Raw genomic sequence first — 16,145 nt, forward strand, 5'->3', positions numbered from 1 at the left:
CAAGGCTTTGACTCGTATGTCTTATCTAAGATAAAACATCCAAGTCAAACCCTTTAAAAGCTCGGATGACATCACTTCTAGTAAACACATCTTGAAAACTTTTAGACTTCGCCAGATCCATCAATTTCCTGAAATACATGTAGTTTGAAAACATCAACAAAAGTTGAGTGAGTTCATGTGTTTGTATGTTTGCACGAAACCTTGTAAACAATTGTGTGTATGTCTTTGTAAACCGGCATGAAAGCATCTATGAACAGATCAATTAATGTGTAGCTAGTACATTAATATGTGTGTAACAGTGTAGGAGGGCTCAACCCTTTTGCGTATTTCGTACCGGGCCATCCGGCGGGAACGACATAGTCACCACATGGTCCAACCCGCGGGCTCATGGGTGGGGCTCGCAACACCCAAATAGATCTATCACTCATGCCCCTCGGTCCTTATACAAGGATTAATGGTCTTAAGTTAACGCCTACCCATTCACATGATCTAACAGTTAATTCCTTAGCTAACCATACCATTTGTAATCATTGAAATATTGTAACATGTATTTCACCCCCAAAGTTTTAAAACTGAAAACAGTTAAAAGAAAAGGGGGACATGAACTCACAATCTTGCGTCCTGCTATCCGAAGTAATTCAAAGGTCATGTCCTGAAGTCGTGCAACTACCTACACACGTGCTACGTTTTATTAGACGGCTAAGTCGTGCCACGGCTTTCAGTCTTAATTGTTATGACTTAACATCTTTGAGTTACGTTTTTAGGGTACTTCATATTATTCCAAAGTATATAATTATTGGTTAAAATAATAATATTTTAACTTAAATTATATTTTTAATTATTGGAATATTTGTTAAAATAATATATATTTTAACTTATTTTGTCTTGTAATCCTTCCATGAATATTTCCCCAAGGATGAGTATACTTGTATTTGTGTATGTGTACGTACGAGGATGCGTATTTTCTTGTATTTATTAAGTATTCTTATACTTAATTTTTATATTTAATTTTCCGGAATATATTTTTAATAAAAACCACCAATTTACATTCTTAAAATATATGTATTTTATGAAAACTTTTATAGAAAATTGTCTATAAACCTTCCTTAGCAAAAATAATTATATTTGCATATAAACCTCAAAAATAATATATTTTCAAGATTATCTTAGAAGATATTTATAAATCCATTTTTCACCCAAAATAATATATTCTAAACTTGTTTAAGAAAATATATATTTTCTTCAAAAATATTATATTTTCTAATTGTTCAAGAAAATATATTTATTTTTCTCCATTCAAAATAATGTATTTTCTACTTGATAAAAATATGATATATTTTTGTAATACTTGTAAAAAACATAATTTTCGCTTCTTTGGTTTCCAAAATTCCGTTTAACTGATTTGTTAAAATATAATTCTATTTCCGGAATATATATAAGTGTAGTCCATACTTCCGTGTTCGGTTTGTCCAATATTCGGGTATAAATTATATATTTGTTTTCTTGGAATTTTGGTAATATTTTGTATTACAATTTTCGTATTTTGGTAAGTTATATTATTTTCAAGTCCTAAAATAATATAACTAATACACATAATATTCAAGTAGCACACAAATTGTGACTTCTAAATATATTTTCCTAAATATATACTTAGTCACTTCTATTTATCAAAAATCAACCTCCAATATTTGTAATCTTTGTAACAAAAATTATGGCAAATTTTATATGAAAAACCATGGTTTAAATTTACTTATAAACATTTGTTTAAAAATATTTTCTAAGTGTTTAAATCCTACAAAAATTTTGCCATGGTTTCCCCTTAAAAATGGAGGTTTCCACGCTTTAACAAGAATATCATTTTCTTTTAAAATCATCATCAGTCATCAACAATTCAATCAATACTTACCATGAGCCAAAATCATGCAATTTACACTACATCATGAACTAGAAATTTTGTAAAAACTTGTAGTTACTTAGTATGTTATTTAGTAGGTTTAGTTACCCTTTAAAACATGGTTCTTTGTTCATAAATATCATTCTTGAAAGATTTAGTCTTTCACAACTTATAAGATGATTTTTCCAAAAATCATTCTTTTATATTTTTCTTGTTACAAACATGCTTCTAGCCTTGATTTAACACTAAAATTATGATTAGTTTCTTTAAAAGTCATGGTTATGTAAATCTTATAAGTAACCTTAGTTTCTTGAGAAAATCATTTTTGAAATCATACATTTACAAGACTTATATCATGTATTCATCATCATCATACACAAAAACATCTTCATTTTCAAGTTCATGTGAAACATAAAGGATGATCATCTTGATTTTTCACAAGATTCGTCCTCTCACTTGCTAGAGCATGTGTTTAATCACAATCTAGTAAGTTTCTTATGATGATTAACATCATAATCACAAGAAATCAACAATCAAGATATACACAAACACTAAATCAACATAGATTCTTATGATTTTAAGCTTTATGTTAGAGTTCATCTTCTTGTTCTTCATGATCTTTATGTTTAACCATATACATAATCTTTTAACCATCAAAATAAGAAGTAAAAACAAGTTACAAGGGGCTTACTACTAGCACAAGGGCTAGGGAAGAACTCAAGATGATGAAGATGATAAACAAGGTAGATAAAAGCTCTAGAGAATGGTCCTTCAACCTCTAATGGCTCCAAGCTCCTTAACTTAGCTTCTTGCACCTTAGAAACACCTTGGATTGGAAGAGATTTAAATGAAAATGAGTGGTGTTGTGGTGGTGGGTTACAGCCGAGAGGGAGAAGAGAGGGAGAGAAGAGTGAAGTTGTGAAGTATTGTGAAATGTAAGTTATGTGATCTTGTGGTTAATTTAAACATGCTTTCCAACATCTCTTAAACCCTTGTGTAATATGTTTCTAAAGTCTACAACATATCAAATAAACAATTGCTAGAAAATCATGGGTGGGTCCACCCATGGTAACCGTAAGAATGAGGGGTGGGGGGGTATGGTTGCAAAAGTAATGGCTAGTTAGATAGAATAGTTAGAATCTAAGTATAAGAATTAGCGTTGTATGTGTAATGTAATTATAGGATACATTATGATGTTCGGTGACCATAACTAGCTCGGAAATGATAAAACGATGCTTCTAGTGAAAATTTGGTGTTTCAGGTAGTGTCCGGTTGTTCGGTTGGTTACCGGTTCGTTATGGTGCTAAATTACGTAGTTTAGTGTGCTTTATGTTCCCTTTTGTGACAGTTTTGATTCCCGACACCTAGGAAGGTATTCTGGACCAATAAACCATAATTCTGCACTATATTGTATTGTTAAAATGATGATTTTTGCTGAAAATTGCAGAATTCTGCAGTTTGTGTGAGTTTTAGGCACCTTCCGGCACTTAAACTATCACTAGGAAGGCAGTTTTATGATCCTCACTTTCCTACACACTATACTAGTGTAACTCTTGGTTTCAGGCTCATTCTGCGTCTTAACATCATGTCTGTCTGAGTACTGAACTCCCGTCAGTACTTCTAGTTTGTCTGATAACTGTGCTAACTTTATTTCGTGCACTAATTAAATCATAATGTGTTGCATGCAATAATGATATGAAATCATTCAGCATGTAATGCACTTGTATGTATATGACAATAATCAGAAAGCATTCATGTCATTAATTCAGATCAAGCACAGTCATTAAAGCACAAATTACTGTTTAACATGTACGAAATTACATGGAAAATTGACAGTTGTTATAGACAAGGATCAATGTGTGACTAATCGGAGGATGCCATAACTGTATCAAATGGAGTACATCGCTGATGGAGTTATCGTCTGAGAAGTTGTCACTGTGGTGGTGGGGTGATGTGTTAGCGTCGATTAGGTATCCGTGTATGCGGTCGTGAATTGTGGTCAAACCATGTTAGGTCTCGTCGTCACCGTCATGATCAGTGGTAGAGAGAAGTCATGATCAGTGGTAGAGAGAACAGGTAGAGAGAACAAAGTGGTAGAGATAATAGTGATGAAGAAAAGATCTGTGCGTGTTATAAGATTCAGGATATATTTACAAAATTGCCATGTGTTCACATTAGTTCACGCGATTCTCGCAAAAAAAGGTGGTTCCTAACGGATCCTTATCCTATATATATATATAGGACAAAGATCCGTTAGGAACCACCCTTTATTGCGAGAACCGCGAGAACCAATGTGAACACAACCAAAAATGCCTAAAAATTGCTAAAAACACACAATTTTTTTAATATTTTTTATAAAAAAATCGCTACTTTTAGTAGCCAAAAAAATTTTTTTTTTTATTTTTTTTTTTTGGCTACTAAAAGTAGCGTTTTTAACATAAAAAATATTAAAAAAAAGAAAAAAAATTTAGATTTTTTAAAGATTTTTTAGGTTTTTTGGAGGTTTAGTTTTTTAGCATTTTAGCTTGGGGGTGGGGGGTGGGGGGGGGGTTAGGTTTTTAGGGGGTGGGGGAAGGGGGTTTAGGTTTTTTTTTTTTTTGGGGGGGGGGGTTAGGTTTTTTAGGTTTTTTGGGGGGTTTTAGTTTTAGCATTTAGCTTGGGGGGGGGGGGGGGGGTTGTGGGGGTTAAGTTTTTTTAGGGTTTTTTTAGCTATTTTAGGTTCTGTTCACATTGGTTCTCGCGGTTCTCGCAATAAAGGTGGTTCTCGCATGAACCTTATACATACATATATATATATATATATATATATATATATATATATATATATATATATATAGGGGAAGGTTCATTTGAGAAGAAAAAGAAGAAAGGGCATATTAGTAAAATAGTATTTCATTGTAACCTATATCATTAATTTTTAACTCTTTAATTAATTAGTCAACTAATCATTAATTATCCTACATATAATCTACAAAACGTACACATATCAAAATTTTCCTAGATATACCCTACACATTATATAATTTTATCTTACACAGTCGAAATTTATCCTACACACCTCGAAATATATCCTACACAACTCGTAATTTATCCTACACAACTAGTAATTTATTCTACACTTTAAATTAAGTTGTTTTTTAATTTGAAAAAAGTATATATTTTGAAAAGGAGTTACAAATTTAATTTAGTTAGTTATTAAAGGGGAAGAATACAAATTAATAATTTTTATAAGTTTACCAATATACCCTTATATTAAAATTAAATGCAAATCTTAAATGAAGTAAAATAAAGCATTTCTTATTGGTTGAAACTTCTTCTTTTTTCTTCTTACAAAAAAATTATTCTTATTTGAACTCTCCACTATATATATATATATATGTATATATATATATATATATATATATATATATATATATATATATATATATATATATATATATGTATATATATACATATTCCTATAAGTGCACCCTGAAAGGTTGATGTTTGAGTACAAATACAATAGGTAGGCTACCTATAAATACAAGAGCTCATAAAGGTTTTGGGTTAATAACAGACAAACAACAAACACCCACCTCCACCACCCTCCTTACACTGGCTGTCGATCCGCCGAAGACACCGCTGCCGTTCCCTCCGCCCGCCCCATAGTGCGCCGCTAAGATCACTGCTGTAAAGAATAAAACAAGCCCTAAAGTCGTCACTGATGATACTAAAAATGAGAAGGAACAATCCCTAATTTGGTAAGTAAAAATATATATTTGTTTGTATATTCTCTTAACCGCTATAAAATTACCTATATCTTAAAGACAAAGGTCAGTGGAGGACCTTTCTCTTTAAGTCCTCAACTTTTACAAAAATACACACTTAGCCTCTATACATTTATCTCCTTTCAATTTTCATATATTACAATTCTAATCCGTATACTTTTACTTTTTAACCCATATACTTTTAGTTCTTTCAATTCACACTCTCAAACTAGGTAACTTAAGCATTCACTTTTAACTTTTAACTTTTGGTAATTGACAACTTTGATCTGCCAACTCTTTCTACTTAATAACTTAATGTCTCATTTTATTTGAATTGCTTTTACGACTTTAGAGCATAGCGTCACACATTAATATACTTTTTTATATATGTATAACCATATTAATGTCTAAATTACTTTTACGATTTTACACGGTTGTCTAAAATATTGTTACAACTTTACACTTTAGTGAGCGAGCCATATATATCTAATGACGTTAATTTCACCAAGGTACCGTGTGTAACAAAGTCAAAAAACGTGTAATGTCACGTGCGAGTATCACATGTTAATTTCATCATTGTACATCGTAACCACAATGCTTATTGTGACACCTGTGTCACTTCAACCATCAAACAAATTCCAAAACAATGAACTATTGTATCTCATACTTGGGATTCGTAAAAATATGTGTATCATTTGCACACATCAACTCTTGTTCGATTTTAAGCTTTAAATCGCTCTCTGGAGGGTTATACGCGCTCTGATGCGTAAAAACAACCAGTTTAATCCAACGAACACTCCGAAATAGTGACATAGGCTTAACATACCTTAAATAACTTTTACATAACTTAGAAATAAGTTTTGAAGGCTTTGGTGTGGCAAAAACAAGTTAATTCGCTTACAGGGACTAAACTTGACAAACTGCGAAAGTATGCCAATTTGAACTGTAACGAATATTCTGGAACATGTCCATAAGTTAAACATACCATAAATATCCTTTACACAGCTTAGAAATAGGCTTTGAGGTGTTTGGTATGCTAAAACAAACTTTTGGATCATTCAGGGGCTAAAAGTGTCAAAAAGTGCACAAGTTTGCACTTTCGCGCATAACTTACGTTCTGAATACATCCGGACATCTAAAAATTTATGTAAGCATCCTTATATTATGCCTTAGTGTAAGGCATGAGAAAAACCCATTCGTCGCGCAATTTGGATCGTCTTTCGCGCTTATGCGCATTCCGTCGTAATTAACCGAACATCGCGACCGTACGGCCAAACGAACCGACATCCGAGATATTTTTGAGCACATTTTAAGTTCCCTATACTTTAACATCTTTTAGAGCTTTGAAATGGGGTTAACGGGGCTTAAACGTGTCAAAAATGCATCAAATACCAAGTTTTGGAGCTGCAGGGACCAAAACTGTAAATCTGCCAAACTAAGGGCTTACGGACCGTAAGCCAAAACCCATACGGTTCGTAAGGAGTCCCCAGTACAGCAGATTCATTGAATCCACTTGCAGTTGGCCTTTCGTTCGTTCAAGGGGCAATGCCTTTTCACCCAATCAAGAGCCAAGGGCCATTTTCAGTAACCACAACATTGTGACAATTGTATGGACGAGATCATGGCACGATATTCGATAAACGATCCTAACGGTTATGCTTTTCCTATAAATACCCCCCCCCCATTTTACTAAAATCTCACACAATCTGATCTAAAGGCTCTAAGTTGGAACCATTGTTTCATACCTGAGCCATTTTGATCTAGATTAGCATTCGGGGACCCTCCGTAAGTATTCTTTCGTTCTTTTATTCGCTTTTCGAGTCCGAAAGTCAACGTTTTGTTGACTTTCTGCATTGACCAGCCTATGGTCAACCCGAAGTTCATGGAACTTCATAACGTGAGTGTGATCATGATGGTTATAGTCCGTAGTGACTATACCTACTGATTACCACGTTATCTAGGCTCAGTGACGAGTCGTAGTTTCGGCCAAAATGTGCATTCTTGCATATTTTGTAACCAAACTACTCATGAGCATCAAAGCCGTTTGTTTTGATGCCAAACCTGTTTTCTAATCTTAGTTAAGCATGTTCTAACATGCTTAGCTCGTCACTATTACTTTAGTGCTTATATAGGGTCGTAAGGTAAGCGATCTAATCCATCGCTTATACTTTCGAACCCGACCCATTTGGTCGATCATTAGGATCCGACCAAACACATTAGGTGACCATAGCTATAACCTTCCGAGGTTATACCTTGTGGTCACGATGTTAGGCGTTCCAGACGCGTTCTACGCGAACGACGCGTAAGGTAGCATAAGCTACCTAAACGGGTCGTGATGGGTCGCAAGCACTTAGGTTAGGTTTCATTTTAGTATGTAGGCTTTGTTAAACCATATTACACGAGTCTCCATACTCGTTTGGTTTACGAACCCGCATACTATCTGATCCTTCCGATTTGGTCCGGTATATTAACATAGCTACCTATTAGGTGCCGTCTGATATTCCGTAATCTCTAGCATTGTTTGGTTATCAAACAATAACTTCTAAGCAATCTCAGGTGAGTACATTGAACCCCTCTTTTACTGTTTTCCAAACTGTTTTGGGGTGAAGCATGTGTACCTATCTGTTATTTTCATGATTTCAAAGTATAATTGATTATACATGTTAGTATTTATCTTTTGACAAACTAAATGACTATCTATGGTTTAAACACTGATTTATCAAAGATTACAAAAGTAATTGTTGGAATAGTACTTATTTTGTTCACCAGACCGATTGGTAGTATGATATAGCGCTATAGGACTAGACACCCCATTCCTGTTGTCATGGAATGTCTGAAACCAAATTGTTTCTCCATCTAAATAGGGATTTCCTTTGTGGTATCCTTATAGTCTCAAAGGTGTAGTTTGATGCACTAGGTCTGAATGAATTCTTAAATCGCACCTTTAAAGTATATTTTGATATACTCCCAAAAAGTATAGTTTGATATACTCTCATGTGTGGTATTGTACAGAACCAACCGATGCATTTTATCAACAAACCAAAACATATTTTTAATATGTTATTTACAAATCAAAAGTATACTGTTAATATGCTACTACAAGGTTATTCGTTTAACCTTACATTATTTTACAAAGCATAACTTTTGATTTATTCAAACACCTTGTTTTGTACAATTTTTACTTGTGGTTTAAGAAATCTCATTTCACTTACCATACATAACTTTTGTTTATACATTACATGGTTTACATTTAACTTGAGTTATACAATAACCTTGGACTATTGGTTTAAACATGAACATTCCATATTGGTGGTTTGGTTTGCGTAAGTGACTTAAGTAACGAGGCAGGTGTAATATGATACAAGCATGGTGGATACGCCGCTGGTACTTCCTATATATAAGTGTTTGTATGGTATCACATATCGTAGCGTTATTTGAATCATTTCAATTTAGGTCATATAACATTTTATACAAATAACACACTTTTCGCAAGACAATGATTTACAAACGACTTATCTTATACAAACTCATTTTACATGGTTATCCATTTAACCACACAGTGTTCTCTTATTTTTACATATCATTTGATTTTATCGTTTTTCAAATGATTTACAAGACAAAGCAAATTACAAGGTTCATAACTGACTGTTATTAAACGTTTTCTTTAAACTCAAGTCATGAATCCCATTTTCACAAAACCTATGTACCTATTTTTACACATGTTTCAGGTGCCGTCTTGAGATGATTGTCGATATATGCTACATTTAGGATGGACTCGTGCCTTAGCAACTTTAAAACTTGGAAGATCATAGTTGTACTTATTTGATTGTATTAGAACAATGAGTCCATTCAATCAATAAAACAATATTTCAATTTCCATGTGTTATGAAACAATGATTCTGTTACAACACTCCCCGACGTTTCCGCCACGTTTTGTTGTTCCACGTGGTCGGGGTGTGACAGAAAAGTTGGTATCAGAGCAAATGGTTATAGGGAATTAGGTTATTAGTAATGCTTTGACCTAGTCTATAACCTTCCTAGGACCCTAACGCGAGTTCACTTGCGTTTAGTTATAAAACAATACCGTCACCTATCCTTAGGCGACGACCACAACAAGAACATAAATTTCAAAACCGCTTTGAAAACTAATCATCTGTTCTAGGATGATTGATTACTAGGTTTTGAACCCTCTGTTATAAGGTTTTGAACCCCTTTGAATTTTCAAAATCCCGTCAAAGTTGGTCTAAATAATGTGAACACATGCAAACTAGAAGGGTGGGTGCCTGTACCCTGAGTTTTCTGTCTAAGGCTAGAGTGTTCGTACAAATCCTCATAATCGGACCAGTTACTCTTACCTGGGAACGCTTGGGGTGAGTGTCCACTTATAGGCAAGCATGTCTTCGCGATACACTATGAGGATCTATTTGCTTTGACTCAGCCTTGGTGTTGTTTGTTTGCTTCGTGGTTCGAACAAATGACCATCAACCATGACTATGGTCGCCCCACTCGACAAGGCTATCGAAAGGTACATCGACGGCCTGCCTGACTCGGTACAAGACATTATCACTGGTAGCAACCCTACCACACTCCGTCAGGCCATTGAGCTATCTGCAACGTTGACTGAATCCCATATCAGGAAGCGCAAGCTGTTTCGGAAGGGCGACTTAAGACCATCTGACAAGACTGCTCATGTGGAACCAAAGGAAGAAAATGCTGAGGTGTCCAAGAAGAAGAAGCGCAAAGCCTCTCAAAGCTACGCTGTAACTGCTCAAGACAAACAAGTTGCACCGAACCAGCCAGTACAACCTCGTAAAAGACAAAACTATGTTGGTACCGCACCTTTGTGCAACAAATGCAACCGTCATCATCTAGAGCAAGAGCAGTGTCACAAATGTACCCACTGTGGGCGGTTGGGACATTTGATCAATGTTTGTCGTTATATAAAATCAAGCTGCTGCAAACCCTGCTGCTGTTCAAGCACGGTTCCCTCCAGGGTCATGTTATAACTGTGGTGACCTTACCCACTACAGGAACAATTGCCCAAGGCTTGTTAACATACCTCCAGCGCGTGGACGAGTGTTCAACATCAATGAGGCAAATATGAACAATGATGCAGCAGTGAACAATTAGTGTTTTGTGTTTCCTTGGTTGTTATCTTTTGACACTTCAAGACAATTCCGTTCTAACATTAAACATAAGATTTGTTGTTTTTATTTCTGCAAAATTTATGCGTTTGTATGAATGCTTGATGAAACCTTATGATGTCAACCCAAAGACAAACTACTCGTATGGTTCTATCATATTATGATCACTTGTGATCTCCCCAAGAACCTTAAACTCTCGTTTCTTTTAAGAAACAAAGTCAAACTCTTATTGAGAATCCCTCTATCTTTATAGACAGATCCTTAAAAATCATTAAAGTACCAAATGAAATCCATGGATTAGATTCCTAGTGTGCTTTGAATATCCATACCTAAAGGTAACAAAATAAAGAATCAAGTTAACTAAATTTGTGCTTATGTGCTTTCTTACATGTTTTGTGGTTGTATATGATCCATCCAAATCCTCATAGAATCTTTCATATCTCATACAAGAGATTCATAATAAGGATATCCAGAGATACTATCTTAAACCCTTAATGGATTTCAACATTGTAGTTAAGTCCCTCTGGTTATAAAGTATTATTCTATAATTGGACCTCTTGAATGGTCTGCTTAAACAGATTGATCTTGAAAATCTGATTAGAAATATCATGTGATGATGTAACTAAAAATGATCCCTTAAGTGGTCTATTTAAAGAGATCGTACGACGGCCTAGTTAAGAAGATCATGTGTTGATCTTGTTAAAAAGATCGTTCGTTAATCTAATTAAAAGGATCCTTTGGTGGTCTAGTCGAATCGCTTCATGTTTATTCAAGTAATTTTTCCTACGCATTATGAAATGGACTGTGCGGACTGTGCAAGGAATTACGTAATTATGGAGGCCTACATAATTATGGAATTCAGTGCACAGGAGCCACAGGAAGCTTCATCATGTGTTAAGACCTAGTGACAAGAATAATGATACGGGAGAAGTCTCGGACCTCGACCAATGTCATTTATTCTCACGCTCCCCCAATTCTGATCTCAATCACACACCAAGTTTCCTATGATAAGTCTTCATAGGAAACGTTCTTCTGTCCGTAGTTCAAAATTCCATGTTTTATTATTACAAGGAATTCACTTTGAGGGTTAACAAATTCTCTAAGAGTCCTAACATGGCCCCGAGTTTTACTTAAGGGTTCAAGGGATCTATTAGAAGGCGAAACCGTCACAACTGTCTTCACAAGTTTCCTCTAGAATTAAATTTCGGGACGAAATTTCCTAAAGTAGGGAAGACTGTGACACCTGTGTCACTTCAACCATCAAACAAATTCCAAAACAATGAAATATTGTATCTCATACTTGGGATTCGTAAAAATATGTGTATCATTTGCACACATCAACTCTTGTTCGATTTTAAGCTTTAAATCGCTCTCTGGAGGGTTATACGCGCTCTGATGCGTAAAAATAACCACTTTAATCCAACGAACACTCCGGAACAGTGACATAGGCTTAACATACCTTAAATAACTTTTACATAACTTAGAAATAAGTTTTGAAGGCTTTGGTGTGGCAAAAACAAGTTAATTCGCTAACAGGGACTAAACTTGACAAACTGCGAAAGTATGCCAATTTGAACTGTAACGAACATTCCGGAACATGTCCATAAGTTAAACATACCATAAATATCCTTTACACAGCTTAGAAATAGGCTTTGAGGTGTTTGGTATGCTAAAACAAACTTTTGGATCATTCAGGGGCTAAAAGTGTCAAAAAGTGCACAAATTTGCACTTTCGCGCATAACTTACGTTCTGAATACATCCGGACATCCAAAAATTTATGTAATCATCCTTATATTATGCCTTAGTGTAAGGCATGAGAAAAATCCATTCGTCGCGCAATTTGGATCGTCTTTCGCGCTTATGCGCATTCCGTCGTAATTAACCGAACATCGCGACCGTACGGCCAAACGAACCGACATCCGAGATATTTTTGAGCACATTTTAAGTTCCCTATACTTTAACATCATTTTAGAGCTTTGAAATGGGGTTAACGGGGCTTAAACGTGTCAAAAATGCATCAAATACCAAGTTTTGGAGCTGCTGGGACCAAAACTGTAAATCTGCCAAACTAAGGGCTTACGGACCGTAAGCCAAAACCCATACGGTCTGTAAGGAGTCCCAGTACAGCAGATTCATTGAATCCACTTGCAGTTGGCCTTTCGTTCGTTCAAGGGGCAATGCCCTTTCACCCAATCAAGAGCCAAGGGCCATTTTCAGTAACCACAACATTGTGACAAGTGTATGGACGAGATCATGGCACGATATTCGATAAACGATCCTAACGGTTATGCTTTTCCTATAAATACCCCCCCCCCCCCCATTTTACTAAAATCTCACACAATCTGATCTAAAGGCTCTAAGTTGGAACCATTGTTTCATACCTGAGCCATTTTGATCTAGATTAGAATTCGGGGACCCTCCGTAAGTATTCTTTCGTTCTTTTATTCGCTTTTCGAGTCCGAAAGTCAACGTTTTGTTGACTTTCTGCATTGACCAGCCTATGGTCAACCCGAAGTTCATGGAACTTCATAACGTGAGTGTGATCACGATGGTTATAGTCCGTAGTGACTATACCTACTGATTACCACGTTATCTAGGCTCAGTGACGAGTCGTAGTTTCAGCCAAAATGTGCATTCTTGCATATTTTGTAACCAAACTACTCGTGAGCATCAAAGCCGTTTGTTTTGATGCCAAACCTGTTTTCTAATCTTAGTTAAGCATGTTCTAACATGCTTAGCTCGTCACTATAGTGCTTATATAGGGTCGTAAGGTAAGCGATCTAAACCATCGCTTATACTTTCGAACCTGACCCATTTGGTCGATCATTAGGATCCGACCAAACACATTAGGTGACCATAGCTATAACCTTCCGAGGTTATACCTTGTGGTCACGATGTTAGGCGTTCCAGACGCGTTCTACGCGAACGACGCGTAAGGTAGCATAAGCTACCTAAACGGGTCGTGATGGGTCGCAAGCACTTAGGTTAGGTTTCATTTTAGTATGTAGGCTTTGTTAAACCATATTACACGAGTCTCCATACTCGTTTGGTTTACGAACCCGCATACTATCCGATCCTTCCGATTTGGTCCGGTATATTAACATAGCTACCTATTAGGTGCCGTCTGATATTTCGTAATCTCTAGCATTGTTTGGTTATCATACAAGAACTTCTAAGCAATCTCATGTGAGTACATTGAACCCCTCTTTTACTGTTTTCCAAACTGTTTTGGGGTGAAGCATGTGTACCTATCTGTTATTTTCATGATTTCAAAGTATAATTGATTATACATGTTAGTATTTATCTTTTGACAAACTAAATGACTATCTATGGTTTAAACACTGATTTCTCAAAGATTACAAAAGTAATTGTTGGAATAGTACTTATTTTGTTCACCAGACCGATTGGTAGTATGATATAGCGCTATAGGACTAGACACCCCATTCCTGTTGTCATGGAATGTCTGAAACCAATTTGTTTCTCCATCCAAATAGGGATTTCCTTTGTGGTATCCTTATAGTCTCAAAGGTGTAGTTTGATGCACTAGGTCTGAATGAATTCTTAAATCGCACCTTTAAAGTATATTTTGATATACTCCCAAAAAGTATAGTTTGATATACTCTCATGTGTGGTATTGTACAGAACCAACCGATGCATTTTATCAACAAACCAAAACATATTTTTAATATGTTATTTACAAATCCAAAGTATACTGTTAATATGCTACTACAAGGTTATTCGTTTAACCATACATTATTTTACAAAGCATAACTTTTGATTTATTCAAACACCTTGTTTTGTACAATTTTTACTTGTGGTTTAAGAAATCTCATTTCACTTACCATACATAACTTTTGTTTATACATTACATGGTTTACATTTAACTTGAGTTATACAATAACCTTGGACTATTGGTTTAAACATGAACATTCAATATTGGTGGTTTGGTTTGCGTAAGTGACTTAAGTAACGAGGCGGGTGTAATATGATACAAGCATGGTGGATACGCCGTTGGTACTTCCTATATATAAGTGTTTATATGGTATCACATATCGTAGCGTTATTTGAATCATTTCAATTTAGGTCATATAACATTTTATACAAATAACACACTTTTCACAAGACAATGATTTACAAACGACTTATCTTATACAAACTCATTTTACATGGTTATCCATTTAACCACACAGTGTTCTCTTATTTTTACATATCATTTGATTTTATCATTTTTCAAATGATTTACAAGACAAAGCAAATTACAAGGTTCATAACTGACTGTTATTAAACGTTTTCTTTAAACTCAAGTCATGAATCCCATTTTCACAAAACCTATGTACCTATTTTTACACATGTTTCAGGTGCCGTCTTGAGATGATTGTCGATATATGCTACATTTAGGATGGACTCGTGCCTTAGCAACTTTAAAACTTGGAAGATCATAGTTGTACTTATTTGATTGTATTAGAACAATGAGTCCATTCAATCAATAAAACAATATTTCAATTTTCATGTGTTATGAAACAATGATTCTGTTACAATAAGGTTTCTATATTTGTTTATGCAGTACTCGTGAATGGTGTGGTTTGCAAAGATGCAAAGCTTGTAAAAGCAGATGATTTTCTCTTTAGAGGGCTTCACGTAATGGGAAATACGTCGAATGACGTGGGTTCTAATGTGACTGCTGTGACAGTAGCAGAGTTAGCAGGACTCAACACTCTTGGTATTTCCTTGGCTCGTATTGACTTTGCTCCAGGGGTATTAACCCTCCACACACGCACCCTCGAGCCACTGAAGTTTTGACCGTCATTGAAGGTAGTCTTCTGGTTGGTTTTGTCACATCTAACCCTGATAACCGCCTATTCACAAAAATGCTTGAGAAGGGTGACGTGTTTGTGTTTCCACAAGGTCTAATTCACTTCCAGAAAAACTTGGGATATGGGCACGCACTTGCTATTGCCGGTTTGAGCAATCAAAATCCAGGTGTCATTACCATAGCAAATGTTGTGTTTGGATCAAACCCTGACATCGCTGAGGATATTCTTGCAAAGGCCTTTCAAATTGACATCAATGTGGTTCGTCAAATTCAATCAAAATTCTGAACTTTTATGTGATTTCTTGAACTCTAATTTTGTAACAATGTTTGCTTTTCTCTCTTGTTAAAAATTATAAGTGAATAAAAAGACTATTGTTCTGGTTGTGATATATAATATATGGTTATTAATAAGGAACTAAATTATAAAAAGGAGTCATAGTCGTGTTTCAAAGTCAGTCAGTGAAATGAAAGACCGACATGTGCTACAAATTAGAATTTTATTGGCTAAAGTTAATTAACGAGTATATTAGAGTGCGCATGATATTTC

At 35.3% G+C, this 16,145-nt stretch overlaps 1 pseudogene; it reads left to right on the forward strand.

The window, feature by feature from the left end:
- Window positions 1-1,825: 1,825 nt before the first annotated feature.
- On the forward strand, window positions 1,826-15,884 carry LOC110900544 (annotated as a pseudogene).
- The last annotated feature ends 261 nt before the right edge of the window (window positions 15,885-16,145 follow it).

This window comes from Helianthus annuus, chromosome 13 (assembly GCF_002127325.2).
Source record: "Helianthus annuus cultivar XRQ/B chromosome 13, HanXRQr2.0-SUNRISE, whole genome shotgun sequence".
In the NCBI taxonomy this organism is placed as follows: Eukaryota; Viridiplantae; Streptophyta; class Magnoliopsida; order Asterales; family Asteraceae; genus Helianthus; species Helianthus annuus.